Source organism: Triturus cristatus, chromosome 12 (genome assembly GCF_964204655.1).
Source record: "Triturus cristatus chromosome 12, aTriCri1.1, whole genome shotgun sequence".
In the NCBI taxonomy this organism is placed as follows: Eukaryota; Metazoa; Chordata; class Amphibia; order Caudata; family Salamandridae; genus Triturus; species Triturus cristatus.
In genome coordinates, this window is record NC_140595.1 from 781,689,391 (window position 1) to 781,710,498 (window position 21,108).

General features: G+C 49.0%; 1 protein-coding gene across 2 annotated transcripts in view; it reads left to right on the top strand.

Moving 5' to 3' along the window:
- LOC146782823 (alpha-2,8-sialyltransferase 8F-like) overlaps window positions 1–21,108 on the top strand; it is a 188,380-nt gene that overhangs the window by 106,937 nt on the left and 60,335 nt on the right. The gene's annotated exons all lie outside the window — the stretch shown is intronic.

Below are 21,108 nucleotides of genomic sequence, written 5' to 3' on the forward strand. Positions count from 1 at the left end.
AAATGAGGCTTCTTTGTTACCGCCCTTTCTCCTTTTGGGGCAGCCCATCCGGACGGGATCGTTTGCTTCACGGCTGTCGTGAAGCAATTTCTTATCTAAAGGAGGTGTGTTATATAAACAAGCCGTGAATCAAAGGATCCAGTCCGGATGGGCCATCCCAAAGGGAGACAAGGCGGTAGCCAGCCTGGTCCCAGCAGGCTGGCGCGGAGCTGGTGTCGGTAACAGTTTAACAGTAAATAACACGCCGTACAGAGGGAGTGAGCTAAAGAGCAAAACAACATGTGACGTGGGAAGCCTCCGGGGGTAAGGGAGGGGGCGAGAGCAGAGTGCACACGGGCGGAACCAGAGCTGGGTGGGCGAGGCCATCAGTTCCGGATACCTTTGCGATCTCATTGATCTGCGCCGGAGATTGACGGCACCAGGAGCCACTGGCGAAGCAGCCCGGCTATTGCAAATATTGCTTGCCTTGCCTCCTACCTTTTGGAAATGATCCAGCCCCTCTCTGACAACCTCCAGATTCTGACCAAAACAAAGTTAGGTAAAAACGGAGGGGTGGGTGGGGGCTTCCTTTATAGGGGTTGTTTTTGTTTATTCTTCTCGCTTTCTGTATTCCATTTGCTCTAAACGCATAACTCTATAGTGATCGTCAAGTGGAGGGGGACACACGTGACACTAGTCACCTGTTCGTTATCTGTTTCCATTCCCTGGATATTTCATTAATTTGAAAGCGCATACACGCCAAAAGACCCGATTGAGGAGGGAGACTCCCTAATTTTAAGCCTATGGATTTATTTTACGTGTCTCCCGCCTAAAATCTCCTCTGCATCGATATGTCAACAGGGACCATCGATACCGATTTTTATTTAAAAATCACCCCCTTACTAGGTTCTAAATGTTGGCACGTATTAAAGTGTTTCATGTGCCAATAGAGGGTTGAGGGGGGTCTTATCTCAAACATTTTAGGTCTCGCATATTTTTCTCCTCGGCAGGCAGGAGTCTGCAAAGGTACAGATCGGTGGCTGTACTCGCTCTCTCTTGCCTCCATGACTGCGCACCGGAACGGCCCGTACATCAAATACTAATTATTATGGCTGTAAAGGGGGGCTTCCCATGTCGAGGTGTCATGGCACCCAGGCAGTCACTGGGTCTGAGGGGGAATGTGTTAGGGTTCCGGGTCCGCCCCCTGTTCTCGTGCTTCGCCCGATTTGGAAATCCGCAGTATTTACCCTGCGCGTCAGCTCATCTACCACCCCTCGGCTGACGTCTGTACCGGGCTTTTTTTTTCCGTAGCTACCAGGACGCCGTTTGAGTAAGCGAGACAAAAGAAAATTCTATATCTACTTTTTAATTACAATTGTCATGGAGTGGAGTTGTGATGCAGAATACAGTGTCCGGATATTTCACTGTATTGAAGGAAAGCGCATGGTTTATATATGTGAACTACTCGCATATAAGCGCTATAACGTAAACAAAATCAAAACGCCACAAGCAGAACGATCGCAGTGGTGCTGATCAGAGGTACAAGGACGTACTAATACGGTGAATAGTGGCACCAACGTCATTGCTTCCGCTACTAGCGACATCAGCTTATTTTCTGTTTGATGGAGAAAAGAACGCACTGTTCAAAGAACCTCTGCGCACACACAGAATATTATTTCCACTTGAGGTGCTAAGGGGCGCTGCTCCTCCTTCCAGTAGCCCCCGCTACAAGAAGGCAGGCAAATAATCACTCGCCGCCTCTTGCAGTTCAAAACACAAGCTCCGAAACGCAGCTGGAGGAATGCGTTTGGAGGCCGCCACGAAGGATCGAGGTCAGAGCAGCATTAGACCCCCACACACACAAACACACGCACACGTTCTTGAAACGATGCAAGTGCAATGTTTTCTCGCCAGTGGTGTCAGTGATGCCAAGGAGCCCCACGTTTCATGATGTCTGGTGTGCAGTGAAGTGCCAAGCGCTTGGAGTTGGCATCTGCAGTGCATTGAGCTCTGATGCGTTCACCCCTCCCCCAAATAACAAGAGGAAATCCCAGGAGCAAAACACCAGCTGGGAGAGGGGTACCACAAACAGCTTGCCATGTATTATGGCCAAAAGGGTGACCTTTGAAGTACTTATATTGGCTGGGATGGTTTCCAATTTTTGACCCACAAAATGACCCCGAGGACTCGATCCGCCATCTTGTCGGTTGGCACACACATATCTCTCGTCCTGTCAAATGTGTATCACGGTTTCTTTTAGCAGTATTGTATAAAGAATGACATGGCCCCTGGTTCAGGCTAGAAAAATGTCCTCCCACAGCCCTCCACAGACTGGATAGCTTGGATAGCAAGACAAAACAGCTATAGTTTGGCTACAGTGGGGCCCCACTGCTCTCGGGCCATATTGCCTCAATATATACTGCACAATTTAAAGCTACTCTCCCCCCCCCCCAACCCGGGGGTGGCAAAATCAATGTGCAATGAAACAATACTTCAAAAATAGGTCTGTGTTTTACGACAACATGAAGCTATACAATCGGTGCACAATTTATTGCATATTATTAGTGCCCCCAAGGGCACCCCGCTGTCCCCCCTCCCCCATAATAGGTTACCCAAATGACACACACAAGACAGCTGGTGTTGGGTAACAATGCTGCAGGTTTATTACATAATTCCAGAATATGTAATGGGTGGGTTATCTTACGGGCGATCCAAGGGCAGGCAACCAACTGGGTCGCCTGCCCGCCTGATGAGCCGGGCAGCGCGGGAGCGATGCCCGCCGTTGCTGCCCTCCAGGTGATTCTTTCTACGATCACGTGCCGTTGGTAATTCTACTCACGCCCCCCCTCTCGGGGCGGAGCGTCGCATAGCAAGCCCCCGGTTGTTCAGGCCCCCAACCGCCCGCAGGACTAGCGGGGCGCCGACACGGCTTCCGGGACCTCCCTTGAGGCTCCTCGGTTTTGGCTCAGGCACCCCCTATGGTGCCGCGTAGAGGTACCCTTTGTACCGGCCTGCTTCCAGATCGCCCTGTAACTCCGCCACAGCCCTGGAGGCGGCTCACCGTCGCAGCCAGGGCCCCCCACCAAACCTTGTTCTTTAGCTGCCCCCTCTCATCGTTAATACGCCTTCTAGAATGTTCGACCGCTTCTATAGATTTAGCCCCCCGCCAGGACCTTCGTGGGATAATCTCTGACCAAACGATCTCGCAATGGCCTAGCCGCTTGCAGATCTCACCTAATCCCTTTTCATGGCTAGCAGCAACAGTCTCCTTCCCAGGGTAATGAGGTCATTCCCCCCAAGGTGAATCACCAACATGTGAGGGATGTTTGAGCCGTGTGATCTTAGTTTCTGCTCAAGCTTGTTCCTTAGCTCAAACCATCTCATGCCAGGGAAACCCATCCACTCCACCTGCGACTGTGGGAAGTGCCGCATCCAGTTTCGGTGCGACGCCCATTGTGCAGCCCGGGCGACAAATGAATGCCCGATCACCCACACCAAGCGCCCTAATAAAACGGGAGACATGGTGTACACACAGGGTTATTTAATCATAGGGGTTATTCAATCAAAGACAAAACACGATAAATTACTGCAAACACACGAATAAGTTAAGCCAACATCACGGGCGAACATATCTTTTATAGCAGTCGGATTCCCAGCGCCCTACTTTCTTTACCTGGGCAGGCGTTAAACCCGCCAAGTGGGCGGCTGTGGCAGCGCCAATGCGGAAAGAGTGGCTAGAGTACCTCTTTTCCGGCTGGGCGAGCCCCGCTCTGGACAGGCTGGCCCTGATCATCTGCTCAAACTGGTATCTAGTTACAGGGGCACTTTCCCTATGCACCAACAGGTATCCGGGGGCGGGGGGTCTGCACTCCAAAAACACCTTTACCCAATGTACTGGGCAGAACCTGGGGTCGCCAAGGGGCTGAAGGACCACATTAATCCCACGCCCTGCCTGATCAGTCTTGGACTTTCGTAGGTGAATGGACAGGGAGTCAGAGACGGACACATCCGAAATGGCCAGGGCATCCCCTGAACAGTCGTCCTTAGACCTGGCCACTAGCTCGCTAATTCTGAATGCCCCGAAAAAGGCTAGGCAAAAGGCTACGGAGAACAGCGTGGCCTCATAAGGTGAGTGGGTGACCAGCCCAATGGCGCCCAGCATGCCCTTCAGAATCTCGAAGTCGATGGGAGCTCGGTTGTCAGGTACCCTGGGCTCCTCCCTAGCCCAACCCTTAAAGGCAGCACGGATGGCAAAGGAGTTAGTGGGGTCCGCCCCACCGGACAATCTGGTGTTGTGGCTCACAGCTGCCAGGTGACTGCCCACCCAGGAATGGCTTTTCCCCTGCTCCCTAGCCCACACGATAAATGCTCGGACTTGGATCGCCATCGTAGCCCCTGATGTGCCCAGCGCCAAGGATGCTGCTCTAAAGGTCGCCATGTGGGCGCCATAGCGTTTCCTGGTACCTGGGGCCAGAGCTCTCTCTCCCATCGCCTTCAAGCTCAGTCCCACTGCAGGATCCTCCATAGACGTTCCGGGAATAGGGTCATCTGTGCTCTCGCTCGCGGCCAGGCCTCCCTGAATCGGAGCCACTGAAAACGAGAAAGAGCATCAGCTGCTACATTTTTCACGCCTTCAATGTGCCTAGCCTTAAACTCTACATTGATGCGCAGGCAAGCTCTGACCAATTCCCTCAGCAAGCACAGCACCAGCCGGCACTTGGCAGTCTGGCTGTTGATTGCCTGGACGACCGCCATGTTGTCAGACCAGAATATGACCTTTCTATCTGACAACGTGGCGGGCCAAAGGTGCAGGGCAACAACGATGGGGGAGAGCTCAAGTACAGTAACGTTTTTGGTGACCCTGCGCCTACGCCAGACGTTGGGCCATTGATGAGCACACCAGTCCTCACCCAGGATAGCCCCGAAGCCTTCCCTACCCGAGGCATCCGTGAATAGACACAGCTCCTGACTGTCCACCCAGGGCTGCCTCCATATTACCGATCCATTGAAACACGCTAGGAACTCGTCCCAAACAACCAGGTCTTGTTTCAACCCTGACCCCAGCTTGACCCAGTGGTGTTTCTTCCTTATCCCCGCGGTGGCCCTGGCTAGCCTACGGGCGAAGACCCTCCCCATGGGTATGACCTTTACCGCAAAGTTCAGTTTCCCTAGCAAGCATTGGATTTCACCCAGCGTAGCCTTGTCTCTCCCCAGCAGACCGTGAATATCCTGCCGCAAGGCCTGTACCTTATCCGCAGGGAGTCTGGACTCGCCCTTGACTGTGTCCAACTCAATGCCCAAGAATACCAAAACCTGCGCAGGACCCTCAGTCTTACCTAGAGCTAAAGGCACGCCTAGGTGTCCTGCCAATTCCTGGAAACACTGCAATGCCCTTGTGCACTCCTGTGAGTCAGCTCCCCCGATGAACAGGAAATTATCCAGGTAGTGGGTCACTGCCTCTATGCCATACCTGCTCGTTAGGACCCACTGGAGGAAGGAGCTGAACGCCTCGAAGTACGCGCATGACACTGAGCAACCCATGGGCATACATCTGTTGTAAAAGATTTTGTCCTCCCACCTGAAGCCCAAAAGGTGTTGGCTGTCTGGGTGTACTGGCAGCAGCCTGAAAGCCGATTCAATATCCGACTTGGCTAGCCAGGCTCCTTTCCCTGCCCTCCTGACCATGTCTACAGCCAAATCTAAGGAGCAGTAGGATACCGAGCACCTTCCTTCGTCAAGCCAAGAATTCACAGAGTCCCCTTCTGGGTGTGATAAGTTGTGAATCAAACGAAACGCTCCAGGCTCCTTTTTTGGTACCACCCCCAAAGGGGAGATCACAAAATGGGGCACTGGGGGGCTGGTAAACGGGCCCGCCACCCTGCCCAAGGACACCTCTTTTGCTATTTTGGCCTGCACTATCTCCGGGTGGTCCCTAGCAGATTTGAGGTTCTCCGCATCCCTGCTCACTAAAGGGCCTTGGTAAGGGATGCGGAATCCCTCTATGAAGCCCTCCGCAATGAGGGTCCCCTCGCTGCTGCTGTGGTATCCGCGGAGGGCGGTGAGGAGGTTCGTTATGCTGATTGGGGAGGGGCCTCTCGAGAAATCGGGCGGGGCGAGGACAAGCGCGCTGTTGTTCGCATTAGCTAGGGGCCAGTGGGCAGAGGGGCGGGCCGGCGATGGAGCCTGCGCCCGCCCCCGGCTACTTGCTGGTGGATGGCTGGCCGGGGCCGTCGCGCTTGGAGCATGCGGTGGCGGCGTGGGGTGCCCCGCACTTGCTGCAACTGTGAGCGAAACGGCACGCTTTGCCCCACGAGCAGGACCCTGCGTTAAAGAGCCTGCAGGTGCCGGAGGACTGTGACCTAAAGCCCGGCTTGTGGCCCCCCCCTCGACCGCCTCGAAAGGGCTTCCTGTTCTGCACTTTCCCCTCCTGTTTGTTTTCCTTGTTCTTCTCGCTACTCGCTGCGCCTGATTTAGTTGCTGCCTCCACTGTGTGCTTGCCCATGTGCTTCACCCATAACCTGACTTCCAGCTGATCCCACTCAAGGTCTGGACAAATAGCCCTCTTCTTACAGAAGTCACAATCATAATGGTACCACCTCATGCCCCCGCACTTGGCAGCCTCCTCAGTGATTACGCTCGCGTAGTGGAAGAGACCTGGCCCTTCATCCGGGAATTTCTCAACTATCACAGCTGCCATGATGGCGAAAGCCTGGCCCCAAGTCACAATGTTTTTCTCGGGCCATGCATGGTAACGCACCTTTCTGTCCTCCTCCTTGGTGCCCATCCTTCTGGTATCTACCCCCTCTGCCCAATGCATGAGAAGGGTGAAAATATCTATGAATTCCCTACGCCAGATCCCTTCCTTGGCCACTAATGGAACCATCCAAGCTAGGGAGCAGCGGCCAGATACTAGCGGAGCAGTAGTAACCAGCGGCTTGGGTACCACAGCCAGAGTCTGCGCCGGCGGGGGGCCCACCGGGGGGACCCCCGTTGGGAAGTTGAGGGTGCTTGCCACGGCACCTGCCACTACATTCGTTGCGGGGGGGGCAGGGGTGCCGCCGCAGGCAGGCCATTCAAGGTTGAAGCTTCAAGGGCCAGCAAACCCCCCGCCACCCCGGTAGGACATGGCTGGCTGGCACTTTCCCCCCAGACTTGTGTGAACGCCCCCGGCCCCGGGGTCACGCTCGGTGGGACTGCGGCGGGCAGGCCAACCCCTGTGGGTGACCTGACTAGCATCAAACCTGATCTGACCTCATCCATAAAATTTCTCAAGGTGTCCGAGAGCTTACCCAGGTCATCCGAAGTCGCGAATGTCACCTGGGATGGGCCAGGGGGTGTAGGGAGCGGCCCTGTGCACAAGGGGAGGTTCGCCTGGGGGGCCAATGCGGCCCTGGGGGGAGCGGCTCTGATTCGTGGCGGCTGTTGTTCAGCCGGAAAGTCCTTAATTGTGGGGCGGCGAATCCTCTTTGACCGCGAGGGGCCTGCGTCGTCTCCCACGTCCCTGTCAGCGGGCGGAGCGTCACTGGCTATACCAGAGTCCGAGGGGTTATTGGCTTTTAAGAGTTCCGTAGCCCAAGCTAAACCCTTGGTCTTTGCCAAATCTAGGAAGGCGGCAATCCGGGCGTCTTCCGATGTGCCCGCCTGGGTCTCCACGACTTGGGGCCCTGGTGTAAACAGCGGGGGAGAGGATCCTTGGCTGTCCATCTTATTGCGGCGGCGCTCTATACGTCTGCAAGGGGAAAAGAGATCAATTAACCTTATGCTCGTCCCCTGAGTTACTCAGCGCCATGGACTAAGGATGCTACACCAGGCCCTCCCATCCCCCACCTGCTCATACTTACTCCCGTGAACGCTGATGAATGCGAAGAGCGTCCGGCTTGCGTTCGCTGTCCCGTCACTGAGCTGCGCCCGATCGCACTTCGGCCAGAGCTAAACTGTAAAACAAACCATCGTTAGCAAAGAGGCAACCAAGACCCCGAGCTCACGATCAAGAGGCGGTGAGGGAAGGGGGGGGGGGAGGAGGCAAGAGACGGGTGCAACTGCGCGTGGCCATATACAGACACGTTAAGGAACCGCAGCCGCATGTGCTTGTACCCTTTTAACTTTGCAACCCTCCGCCACTGCTTCCCCATGGGAATGACCCCTTCGCAACGCAGCGGAATGCCGCACACACAAACATTTGTGCCATACAATTGCCCCCTTTCAAAGCGCCACCGGAGCGGGACGCTTCCACCGGCTCAGCTTATGGAGCTGAAAGGCCCCCACGTCGCTCTGAAGTGCCCCCAATATTCGCGAGCTAATCGCTCATCCGCCCCTAAGGCAGCCCACCAATGCCTGTTGCCCCTTATATAGCGCGAAATCACCCCGAGGTGTTGGAGCGCTTTACCGAGCATCGTATTTACATTAGACCAGGCACTGGGACCAATGTGCATGCCGCCCAATGCACGCCTCCCCCCACCCTCGCGGCATCGTAGCCACCGGAGGGGGGGGCGGGGCGGGGCGGGGCGACCGATCCCTTGAGCACCACAGGTTGCACTGCCCGCAATCCGCGGGCACCCAGGCAGCTCTTTAGTGCATAGGCGAGTGGAAGGGGCTGGGGAGCCACGCATATTTTACATAGAGCCAACACGACCCGACGGAAATGGCGCCTCATTCATCCACGGATCATGTATCTGCCTGACAACTGCCATCTACGCATCGCTCCTCAGCACATAAGGCAGCCCACCAATGTCTGTTGCACACTGTGTCGCGCGAAATCACCCCGAGGTGTTGGAGCGCTTTACATGAGCATCGTATTACATTAGACCAGGCACTTAACATATTCCGATTGCACCGCCAGCCACTTGGCCCCGTTCCTCCTAGCACCCCCACAACGAACGCACTTGAGACCAATGTGCACGCCGCCCAATGCACGCCTCCCCCCACCCTCGCGGCATCGTAGCCACCGGAGGGGGGGGGTGGGGGCGACCGATTTCTGGAGCGCCACGGGTTGCACGTCACCCAGGCAGCCCGCAACCTTTAGTGCATTGGGGGGGGAGGCGAGTGGAAGGGGCCGGGGAGCCACGCACGCTCATGAAGGCACAAACCGTACGCCGGGTGTGCGGCTTATTGGCTGGCCATTTCCATAAAGACTTACTTGAGCAACCGTTTACGTACAGACGACACCTACAATCTTGAGATGAGGGGGGGGGGGGGCAGCGTGATCTGAATCACTGGCAATTTACCGGTAAGCTTGCTCGCAAGCGCCTCAGACCTTAAACCGTTCGGCTACAGCGACTCTAACAGCATCGCGCTGAGGCGACGCTGGGGCCGGCGAAACCCCCCGACGCTCGGTTCCGTCTGGCCGGGGTGGGATGAAGGGATGGCCCCAGCTGAACGAGCGTCCCCCCCCATAACCAGCAAGTCGCCAAGGCTTTTGAGGCCCTCACATTCAATTCCCGCCACAAATTTCGAGCCTTTCCCGCTCGCCCCAAGTGCCCCTCAAACGCGCCACGAACCTGCTCAACCACCAATTAACGCTCATTAAGAAGACGCAGCGTTGTGTCGCGCCACCGTGACCCAACTTGCGCCCCCCCCCGCCCGTGGCCATCCGAGCCACAGGGCCCCGTCGACCTGGTACTGCCCAGGGACAGGGCCGGGGCAGGGAGGGTGGAGCAAGACTCACTGTTGTTTTGAGAAACGTAATAGGACGGTGGGCCGAGATCGCAGCGACGAGGCACGGATGACGACTGATGAATCCGGAGACTGCGACCGATCCAAATGGCGAGGCGGGCGACAAAGAGGTCGCCAGGAGGGTGGGGGAAGGCTAAATAGCCTCCCCCTCACACCAGGGCCAGGAAGTGACACGCATTGCGCGTCACTTCCGGCCAGCCCGAGGAGGGGGGCTCCGGTCTGCGTCCCCGCCCCCCCCAGTGGGAGGGGGTGTGGAGGGGTGACCGGTGCCCCGGGGGCACTAAGTCTCCGACCGCCGATTGGCCTCCTGCGGGGGCCGCGGTCAGCGGCAGTTCTGGAGTGAGGAGAAGTAATCTTAGCGAGAAGACCAGCGTGTCACAGACTGGATAGCTTGGATAGCAAGACAAAACAGCTATAGTTTGGCTACAGTGGGGCCCCAATGCCCTTGGGCCACATTGCCTCAATATCTACTGCACAATTTATAGCTACTCCTCCTCCCCCTCTCCCCCCCCACCCCGGGGGTGGCAAAATCAATGACCAATGAAACAATACTTCAAAAATAGGTCTGTGTTTTACGACAACATGAAGCTATAAAATCGGTGCACAATTTATTGCATATTATGTTCTGGAGTGAGGAGAAGGAATCTTAGCGAGAAGACCAGCGTGTCACCCTTCTCCAACTCATGCATATTCCGCACAGCGCGTGGCAGCCAGCTCAGTCCCCACCTCGCGCGCCCGCGCACGAGCCGTCAAAGATCCGTAATTAGGTTCAGGTGTGCATGTGGCATGGCCTATCGAGTAGAACGGTAAATCTGAATAAAATTAAAGCAAGCCAGGCTGCCAACACTCAGATAGGCACGAGGATAAAAATAACAATTGAGGCTTCAAAGACGGAATCGAGCAGAGAGGCCCCAATCTCAACTCTAATCCTATGACCATCTGCCCAGCTGTCATAACTTCGAAATAATGTATTAACCTTAGGGTGCTGGCGGTGTCAGGCTAAAAATATTAACACTTAACAAGGGCATAACGAATCTGAAGACGGATCAAATGCAGCATCACGGCTGACTATTCAGCCAACTTATCATCAGTGCCAAATAGAAACACAATCTGACATACATGAAAACCCCCCCCTGCTGACATACATGAAACCCCCCCCCCTGCTGACATACATGAAAAACCACCCCTGCTCAAGGAACTTGTCACGGGCACCAACCACAGCTGCCTTAAACAGTTATTACTGGAATTAACAGCACTCATCATTAACACCAGCTAATAAAGAACACAGATAACAAAGTACTGCACTTATCAACACAACAGATATTTGCAATATAGTTTTTGTTAATGTGCCTCTTACCACTAACTAAACCAATACAAGCGAACAACCAACACAGCATATTCAACACACACCTCCCACACATTCAGCACTATAGAGATAAATACCTTCAGGGGATATCAGCCTTACCACAAAAACATTCAGCTTCACCATCGCCACCAGGGCTTGCCTTTGGCATGTGCGAGCTGAGCCCGCGCCCAGGGCGCCGACCTGCAGAGGGGCACAGGTGCAATAGTCTCCTTTCAACCTGGATCCACAGAAGACTGTGTCTAAACACTGTCCCTGAAGGTTGCTGGCTCCCATATCCGCACGTTCTGTATTTCTTTTCATGCAGCTCCTTAATCTTGCCCCCTTCACCTCCTTTCTACTCCTCACAATGTTTGAATCACAGCCCATTAAAGAGGACAAGTAGGATGGGGAGCCAAGTTTGGGTTCGCCCAGGGCGCTATCTGAGAAAAGACCAACTCTGATCACCACACACCATCATGCAACGGTACATACCTGGGAAGAACATTTAATAGGCCTCCGACACAGTTCAAAACTGACACTAGTACAAATGCATGCAATCGATTTGACAGTTACAACAAAGTGAGCTATTGCCATTTTGCATTACACCATTTGATTAATGCTTCACGAAGGGAAAAAAAAACAAGGACATTTACAATGCCAATAGCTCCAAATAATGTTATTGCGAGACCTATTGTATTGTAAATGCTTGTTGCTACTATCCCCATGTTTGTTAGACGACGTGGATGCAATGGCGAATGCTGCTGCCCCATTCATGCGAATGCATATTTCCTTTTGATGGTGCCAGCGCGATCCATGTTACAGAAATGACTTTACAAGCACATGCAACCCCTTCTACAATCCCTGAGTGCCCCGGGAACACAAGATGCAGGTGCAAATACCCATTGGACCCTGTAGAAACGGGGTGAGCCGACAGACCGAGACAGGAGACAGTGAGAGGGATTTTTAAAAGGTTTATTCCATAGGTCCAACAGAAAGGACCCACGGTGAAGTATCTAGTTGCTCAGGAGAAAGTTCAAATGGAAACTGACAGGGATTCCAAGAAGAAAGTGGAACATCCCACGATTTGGTATGAATCTTAGAATGTTACAGTACCTAAGGCAATGACCATACATAACTTTTGACAGTAAACATAGATACACATAGCATAAAGAACACTGCATCATTTCCCCCCCCCCCCCCCATAAAAGGAAACAAGTAAAATAAATCGTAATCCTTAAAACGCACTGGTAATTTCGGAATCCTTCTAGTACAAGAAGCCTCTTGTTTAGAGGTGGAGTCTGAGACACCTGGACACAGCATCCTATCAGGTAACACAGTTTGAGACACATCAGAACACAACAAACTATTAGATAAACCAGACTGTGTACTCTGGAGCTCTTCAGGAACAGGTGCATTAGATACACGTGGGGAAGCATCAATGTTAAACAAGCTCTGTGGAGCTCCTGCACAAACCCTGGAGGGATGTGACTCATACAAGATGGAATCCTCATCAAGAGGGGTGTGTGTTTTCTGGTAGATCTCCACTTGTGCATCAGAGATAGGTACCAAACTCCTGTTATTCCACCAACCCTTGCCCTGCAGCAGAACAGCATTTTACCTACACGTTCAACTCTACAGGGAGAGGAAACAACAGACTCCCCTTTCCTGATCTTAACAGGTTTCTTGATGAGAATCCAGGAGCTGACCACAAATTCCCGTACAGAGACACGTTTAATGATATCAAAATAGAGTTTCTGTTTTTGTTGTTTCAAAAGTACTTTTTTCTGCAAAGAAGGCACAGGAGTCATTGCTTCGTCTCTCGAATCAGTCTGTGCATCCAACCAGCCAGATATAATCTTAGACCTGCTCTTCCTCCCACTTAACAAAGGGAGTGAAACCAGTGGTTGAATGTGGGGTGGTGTGATAAGCATTGACTCTGTCTCTCAAAAATTGTTTCACATCAAGACCTGAGGATAAGGCAGACTGAATACCCTCCTTGATGAAACGGTTGGCACTTTCCACCAAGCCATTTGCTGAAGGGCTATTCAATGCAATCTAAAGATACTTTACATCCCTCATTTATGAAGAAACCAAATGGGTGCCATTATCTGTTATTTTTTCCCTTGGAGTTACTTCAAGAGAAAAAACATCTTGAAGAAAACTTAAAACAGACTGGGTGAAAGATGACTCGACAAAAGAAAAATAAATCCACTTCGAATAGTTAATAATAAGAACTATCAAGATCTATTGCTGAAAGGTAGAAGGTTGAAAGGACCAGCAAAAAAGGCCACCTTCGACCAATGACCATCAGGTAAAGCTACAGGATGCACAGGTTTTGTACAGTTTTCCAATGCTTATCAGATAGAATGTACTGGGAACACAAGTCAACAAATGAAGCCACCTGCGTGTTCATGGCAGGCCACCAATAATTCTCCCTCAACCTTTTATAGGTGGCCGTGATTCTCAAATACCCTTCATGAGCAATTCTAATCACTTGTGGTCTGAACGTACAAGGAGGAATAAAATTGCCATTTCTTGTGCAGATTTGGTTTTCAATGGAAAACTCAGGATAAACTTGAGCAAACGGTCTTAGATCATCAGAGAGACCCTTCCAGATGTATTGCACAACCATTTTCGAGACCTCATCTTGAGCAGCAGCTTTCAACCAGTCCTTTTCAGGAATGACATGATTACAAGCAGATACAGCAGTAACCCACTCACAGTTCTCCTTGATGTCATCATTGGTAGGTAAAGGTAAACGTGAAAGGCAAACTGCCTTACATTTTTTACCGCCTTTTATATACTTGATAGTAAAGTTGTACTCTTGCAGTTTAGAAAGCAGTCACCAAGGCGGGAAGACGCTTCACCTAATCCCTTACCTTGTAGATGAAAAACCAAGGACTTGTGTAGATTTCAAATGAACAGCCCAACAGATACTTTTTAAATTTCTGGACAGTCCAGACACAAGCTAATACCTCTTTTCCATGGTGCTGTAGTGTGTCTCTGCCTCCAGAAGGGTTTTGGGTGCAAATGCTATGGTAATCTCTTTTCCTTTAATTCTCTGCCCAAACACCACACTAATTCCTTTCATGCTGGCATCAACAGTGATAACACATTGCTGACCAGCAACGAAAGGGCTAAGAGCCGGAGCATTCACTACAAGCTGTTTGACCCTGGTATCAGCCTCATTAGTCTTGTCAGTCCAAACACATTTGACCCCTTTCTTAAGTAAGTTTCTCAAGGGCTGAACAGCAGAAGCATATTCAGGCACAAAGCGCGCATAATATTCACACAAACCTAGGAATGACCGCACAGCATCTCTATCGACTAGTGGAGGTGCATTGATCATAGCCTCGACGTTGCAAAACTTAGGTTTGATGCAATTAGGGGCTATAGTATTACCAAGGTAACCTAAGTGTTGAATAAGAAATGTACACTTCTCATGTTGAACTGTAATACAGCTGGAATCTAGAATGCTTAGTACTTTGTCCAGAATCAAAAAAACCTCTAATCTTGGTAAAGACAACAATGTCATCTTGGAAGGCTTGGACATTCTTCAGGTATTTAAAAAGAATGTCCATAACCTTCTGAAAAACACTCGCTGCTGAGACAAGCCCAAAAGGTAGTCTTAAATACTTATATGCCCCAAAAGGTGTGATGAATGTGGTGAGCTCTTGGGTATTAGCATTCAAAGCTATCTTGTGGTAAGCAGAGTGTATATCTATTGTGGAATTTTACTTAGCCTGACCTATGTTAGATAATATTTCCTGAATGTGAGGGAGTGGGTGACAATCAACTGTTAAATTGTAGTTCCAAGATCTTAAGTCCACACGGAGATCTCATCTAGAACAATTGGAGATGCACATTCTGAAGAGTCAGTGGGAATGATAATACCATCCTTGGTCAGCTTATCCAATAATTTAGTCAAGTCAGCATGAACACTGATCGGGACAGGACTGACCTTGTGGACAATAGGCAGTGGTTTTTTTTCAATCTTATTTCATGTTCAAACCCATTAACCCTTTCTATTACATCTTTGAACACACTTGGAAATTTACATATCAACCCAGACAGACTATCAACATTGCAATCATCAGTAAGGGAAAGTAAAGGCATTTCCCCAAGTACAATGTTTTTTTTTTTTACAGAGTTTTATTATAGCGCAAACTTGACCGAAAGCTTATCAGAGCGCTTTACATAGCACCAGTTGCATTACATGAGGACACATTCATTTTTGTTAGGCATGGGGAGATTAAGTGATTTGCCCATAATCACCGGATGTTCAGCGTCATTGCCGAGACTTGAACCCAGTTCCCCAGATTTGAGGTTGACCTCCCTAGCCATTAGGCCAACTCCGCTCCTTTTGTGACCAGGTCTAAGATGTATGTTCAATTTTGCTAGATTCATCCAGCCAACTAGATCCCTTTCCTTAATGGCAACATAAATCTTAGTGTAAACAACTGTGCCTAAAATTTGCAAGTCATCATGGAAAAATCCCAGGAGATATATATCCTTGTCTCCAAAGGCCTTGGAACATATGTTAGGGGCATTCAGTTTGAAAGAGGCAGACCATAACGAGTAGCAGGTGCTGTCTGCCAAAACCCTGATAGGGGCACCTGAGTCGGCCATGAGCGGGAGAGACTTACCCCCAATCACCGCTTGATAAAAGGGACCCTCCACCCTAACAATGTCCCGTCCTTATCAATGGTCAACACCACATTGGACAAATTGTAGGACCAGTCAGGAACATCAATATTACTCACATTCTTGCCAGAGAACTGCTGAACATCAACACTATGTATTAAGGCTTTATCCGCAGCATTCTGAGATCTACTTACTAGTTGGAACCTGCATTTTAACACATTTCATCCCACTAGCGGGGCATGAGGAATTGTTGCCTATGTAACTCTTTGAGCCACAGCGATAACACACAGCTAGCTTTCTTCTATCTTTACTTGATCTGAAGGCAGAGATAGATTTTTTATCACCAGTTATAACAGAAATTTGGGAACATCCTTCGTAGCTAGCCAAAGCTTGAGTAGAATACTCAATACTCTTGGCTGTGTCAATTACTTCAGAAAGAGGTGGATTCTGACAAGTAAGTAGCCTTTACTATATTTTTTCCGAGAAGCAGTTGAAAACAAACTAGTCCCTGATAAATGTGTCAACTGAGTATTCAAATTCACAAGGTGTGGCTAACACACACACAGCAGCTATATATGCTTCAACCGATACGTCACTAACCTGCTTGCACATAAGGAAACTATGCCTCTCCAGTACTACTTTAGCTTCTTCAGAAAATTGTTTCTTAAGCCTTTCTTTGGCTCCACATACACATTCTAAACAAAATCACCCCAGGAGATGGCATAACAGGAAGGTTATCAAAAACATTCTGGCCTACAATTCCTAAATGATTGAAGAGTAATGCGAGTTTTGTTGGAGGCACATAAGCAAGCCAATCATTGGCAACCAAATAGTTTCCGAAATTGTGCAACGATTGCTTCCATTTGATCTCTTGTTTGCTTGGTCTTTGTAAGAATGGAGGTGGATGCACAATATTCTGTGTAGTAGCCATGCCTAACAAATAATATAGTTAATAGAGCAGTAAATGACCTATTCAAATGGAAGGAGGAGGCACTAAATTAAAATAATAGTGGCAGAATCATAGAAAGAAAAAAAAACAAGACTAACAGGTGAGCTGTTGACGAGTATCTAAATTGAAAATGGCTGCTATGAAGAAGAACTCCTGGAACCTTATGTAGAATCAAAGAGGAACTCCAGCACTGAAACTAAAGGATTAAAGAAGCAGCAACAGCTAAACAGAGCCGTAGCAAATAAAGTTCAACAGATGCCCCATACGAAGAAGTGAGAGGGTGATCTGCTACAAGATGGCTGCCATGCATGTGACACAAGCACACTGCCCCCAGAGTCTTTAAAGGCAGCGCGATGTTGGGAGAAGAAGGGCATGTCACCACCTGCAGGGCTGGAGTGAGAATACCACTGCGAGAGGCAGTTTGGAGCTCCTATAGCCGAGTGAAATTAGAGAACAAGCTGGAGTGAGGACGCTGTTGCCAGGAGGCAGCAGTCTCGAGCTCCCACAGTTGTGTTGTTCCACGAAGACAGGAGGTGAGCAGCGCGTGGCAGCCTGAATCAAACAATGCTCTATGTAAGGGCACCAGGCTTAACGATAAGGCCCTGACGGCAAAGTCCAAACCAGCACAAATAGTAGAAAAGGGTAGGGCAAGTGCAACGCGCCTTAGAGTTGGGGTTGTGAGAAATCCAGAAGAGGCTAAAAACGGTTCCAATGAAGAGTTCAGCCTGTGGGTTAAGTAAAGACAAAATGAAGCAGTCAGACGGTCAACAAAGAGTCAGCCAACCCATTCCTGGTACCAGATGTAGTATTGGGGTGAGCTGACAGACTGGAGACAGTAAGAGTGCTTTTAAAAGGTTTACTCCATAAGTCCAAGAGAAAGGACCCACGGTGAAGTATCCAGTTGCTCAGAAGAAGGTTCAGAGGAAACTGACATTTCTCCTGGCAACCAGACAAGGATTCCAAGAAGAATGTGGAAAATAACATGACATGGTATGAATCTAATAATTTTACAGTAACTAATGTAAAGACCATAGATAACTTTTGACAGTAACCATAGATACATATAAGCATAAAGAACAGTACACACCCCCAGTACTCTGTCTGTGATATGGTCAGTATTGAAACGTGCTTCTGCGAGCACTGATAAACTAAAAGTTGCACTGCGGATAAATAGATAATATTGCCCTTGAATACTCTGAATTCTTTGAACTCCATAAAACTGTCCAAACTCTCCTTTGTGTACCGCCAACCCACGACTCCCTATTTGGCTGCTAATCTGTCTGATACAGAAAAAATTTGAGTCTAGGGCTCCAAAAATACATACACCAGGACTGTTTAAAGGCCAGCAGCGTAAGAAAAACAGTTATGAATTTTTAAAAACAGGTACATGCTCATGTTTTTTTTATCTGTCCGGTGAATCACGATTGAACTGCAGAGCTAGCGCTGTTCCAAAATTGTCTGTTGTGCTGCCACTATTTTGAAACAAGAATAATAACTTTTGGGGGCAGCCAAAGTTCAGAAACCTGGTTCAAAGTTTATGAAGTTCCTTTACAAAACAAAATTAGCTCAGAGGAATGTAGGACAGGGTGTAGAGATCCTATGACCTCTTTTGAATGTGCATGGCCAAAAAGTCATAAGGTCAGGTCAGGGGTATTGTGGATGGAGCACATGTTGTGGTGATGCTGAAACTGGTTTTGATGGGGGAGGGATCTGGGTATAGTACATTGCTGACACAGTCTTTTTAGGAGGGAAGAGGGATTGTGACACGCTGTCGTGTAGTTCCTATATTACCCATACAGGATCTGCGTGTTTGGATAACATAAACTGTGGGATTGGTGGCAGACTGATTCTGTACACCCCCACCGGATATGTTAATCTGTCTGTATCAGCTAGCTCACAGTGCCACTAGAATCTTCTCTTAACTGGGAGAGAATAGTTCTTGGCAACCTCAGAACATGACAACCCTGATCCCTCAGAATCGTGGAAACAATATACTACTTTTCGCTCAGTCACTCGTGCTCACTAAGTCTGTCTCAGAGATACACAGAATAAACATACTGGGCGTTTGTCAATAGAGGTTTATTTAACAGTTTTTATTCTAGTGTAAAATAGATGAGCTGCAACAACCATTAGATAGTAGCAGAGATATATGATTAGCAATAATACAAAAGTAAAGGGATGGTATAGTTCTACCATCTTGCAGTAATCATGAATATATACAAGTACATAAAACACATGATAAAAGTGTGTACGCCTACGATGTCTCCCAAACTAGATGTACCTAAATGTACCTAGCATCTGTGTAGGTATTATGCAAAGAATCCCTCTAGGATCTAGTCAACCCCACTACCTGAGAATGCGAGAATGTGGAACCTCGTCCTGGTCTCAAGTTGTTTGCCCCGTGAGGGATGTTAGACCACTGCTAGCTGATGTATCTGCATGCAGGAACCTCAGCGTCTCTGGTCAGTGTGTCAGCCGGGAAGTCACAGTCTCCTCTGTCATTCTAAGCAAGTCATGATGTAAATATACCCACAGGTCTCCCCAGGGGTCCTACCTTGCTGTGTTACTCTGTTGGTCTAAAGGATGATGTCGGGCCTGAACTTTATACAGAGATATTATACAGGAGATGTAGTCCTGCTGGACTTCCAAGAAGCCTCATGCATAATGTATGCGATTCGAACTATGGAAAAACACACGTTCTGAATGCAGTGTCGTATCTTCGTAAAAGGTCAGTCCCTATGAACCATTATGTATGTAAAGCTGGGAAGGATATAGGTGAAAGGTTGCAGTGTTACCTGCGCCTATATATGGTACCTATATGGAATTTAACAATGCCTTAAACGTTACTTCTCTTGAGTCATCTGCTATGTTTCCTCTGTTGAGTACAGCATGGGCCTTGTCTCCTTCACAACAGGCTACCGCTTGTGGTACCATTTTTTAGTAGAGTGACATTTGTTTTCACAAGAAAACAACCCATTTGGGTGGTTGGTCATCTGTGGTAGAGGGTTAGGAGCAGGGCCTGCCCACACATGAAGGCTGTGCTGAGTAGGGGATTGGATGTCCTTGGAGGGTTGGACCCAGAGCCTGGCCTGAGCTCAGTCATGCGGTTAATGCATCGCTGCACATGGACAAAGGCCTTGCTTAGCAGGGGGTTTTCCACCCATGGGGTTGGTTGCAGGGCCTCCAGCTGCACCCAGCCTCCTGTGCACAGCAGGTGAATGCTGCCCATGATGGAGCTGGGCAGAGGACCTGGCAGGAGGCTAGGTCCTGCTTCCAACCCCCTGCTGTGCACAACCGAAACCTGTGCTCAGTGGGTGAGTGGGTTGACTACAATCAAAAGGCCACAGAAACTCACTGAAAAACAGAGGGTTCATAGTTAGGCACGGTAATAGGATCATAGCTTATGTTTAAAAAAAACTAGAAATTCACTAAAAAACCAAAGTGAAAAGAAACATTATAGTTAGGATTGGAACTAACACAAAATATTATGTTTAAAAACCAAAAAATCCCAGAGCTAACTATAATTTGCGCCCTGCCATGATCTGCTTATGATCTTACATATTACAACACTCAGACCATGTTAAATTACATCATTGTTGATATCACCCAAGACATCTCAAATGACATCTATCACTGATAACATCATCCAATCAAAGTGAGAGTATTCTATACTCTTCTCTAACTGGACAGTTGTAGAAGTGAAGTAAATTCAAATAATGAGGAGTCCAGCATAAAGTGAAGAAGCATCCCATCCATCAAGCAAGCCTCAGTCAGGTTAACTGACCTAGACTCCCAACATTCTCTGTAACAAAGTTCCATCACCATGGTGCTGCTTAAGAATAAACAGCAAGCAGAGGTAAATGCCAGAATGCCACACACCTTTCCCCTTTATACAATAGAGGAAAAAATTGAAAAACCAACGATACACAACAAATGAGATAGAGGATTCTTAAGTATGCAAATATATGAGATAACAGATAAAATGCAAAATGTATAAAGTAAAAAAAAATGAAGTATTTAATAACTTTTAATGTTCATCTCTTACCAATGATAAAGTCCTTGAAGTGCGACGGCTGTTTCACATCCCTCTTTTGTCTCTGTAGAGTAGAACCTGTAGGTAAAGAGTCCAACGACAGCTCCACATCTTTCTTTTGATCCTGCGAAGAAGACCTTGTAGAGATAGAACTACGCATAGTGTGTCCCAACAAATGATCTTTTACAACTCCGTTGAGATTCCAAATACGAGAATCTTCAGTCGTAACAGAATTGGTCAGGACTTTAATCAATTTGTGTGGTCTCTTAAATATACAAGATGCCTTTCTCCCAAAAGGAGCTCTAACCATAACCCAATCACCAGCTTTTACAGGGATAACCTTTACAGATTTCCTACAATCAAAATTAATTTTTCGAGCAATAATTTTCTCCGCTTCTTTAACACTCCATTCTCCATCAGACAATAATAGGCCTCTCATGGATTCGGCATCATTCACCCAATTAGGCGCAATCATAGTGTTAGGAT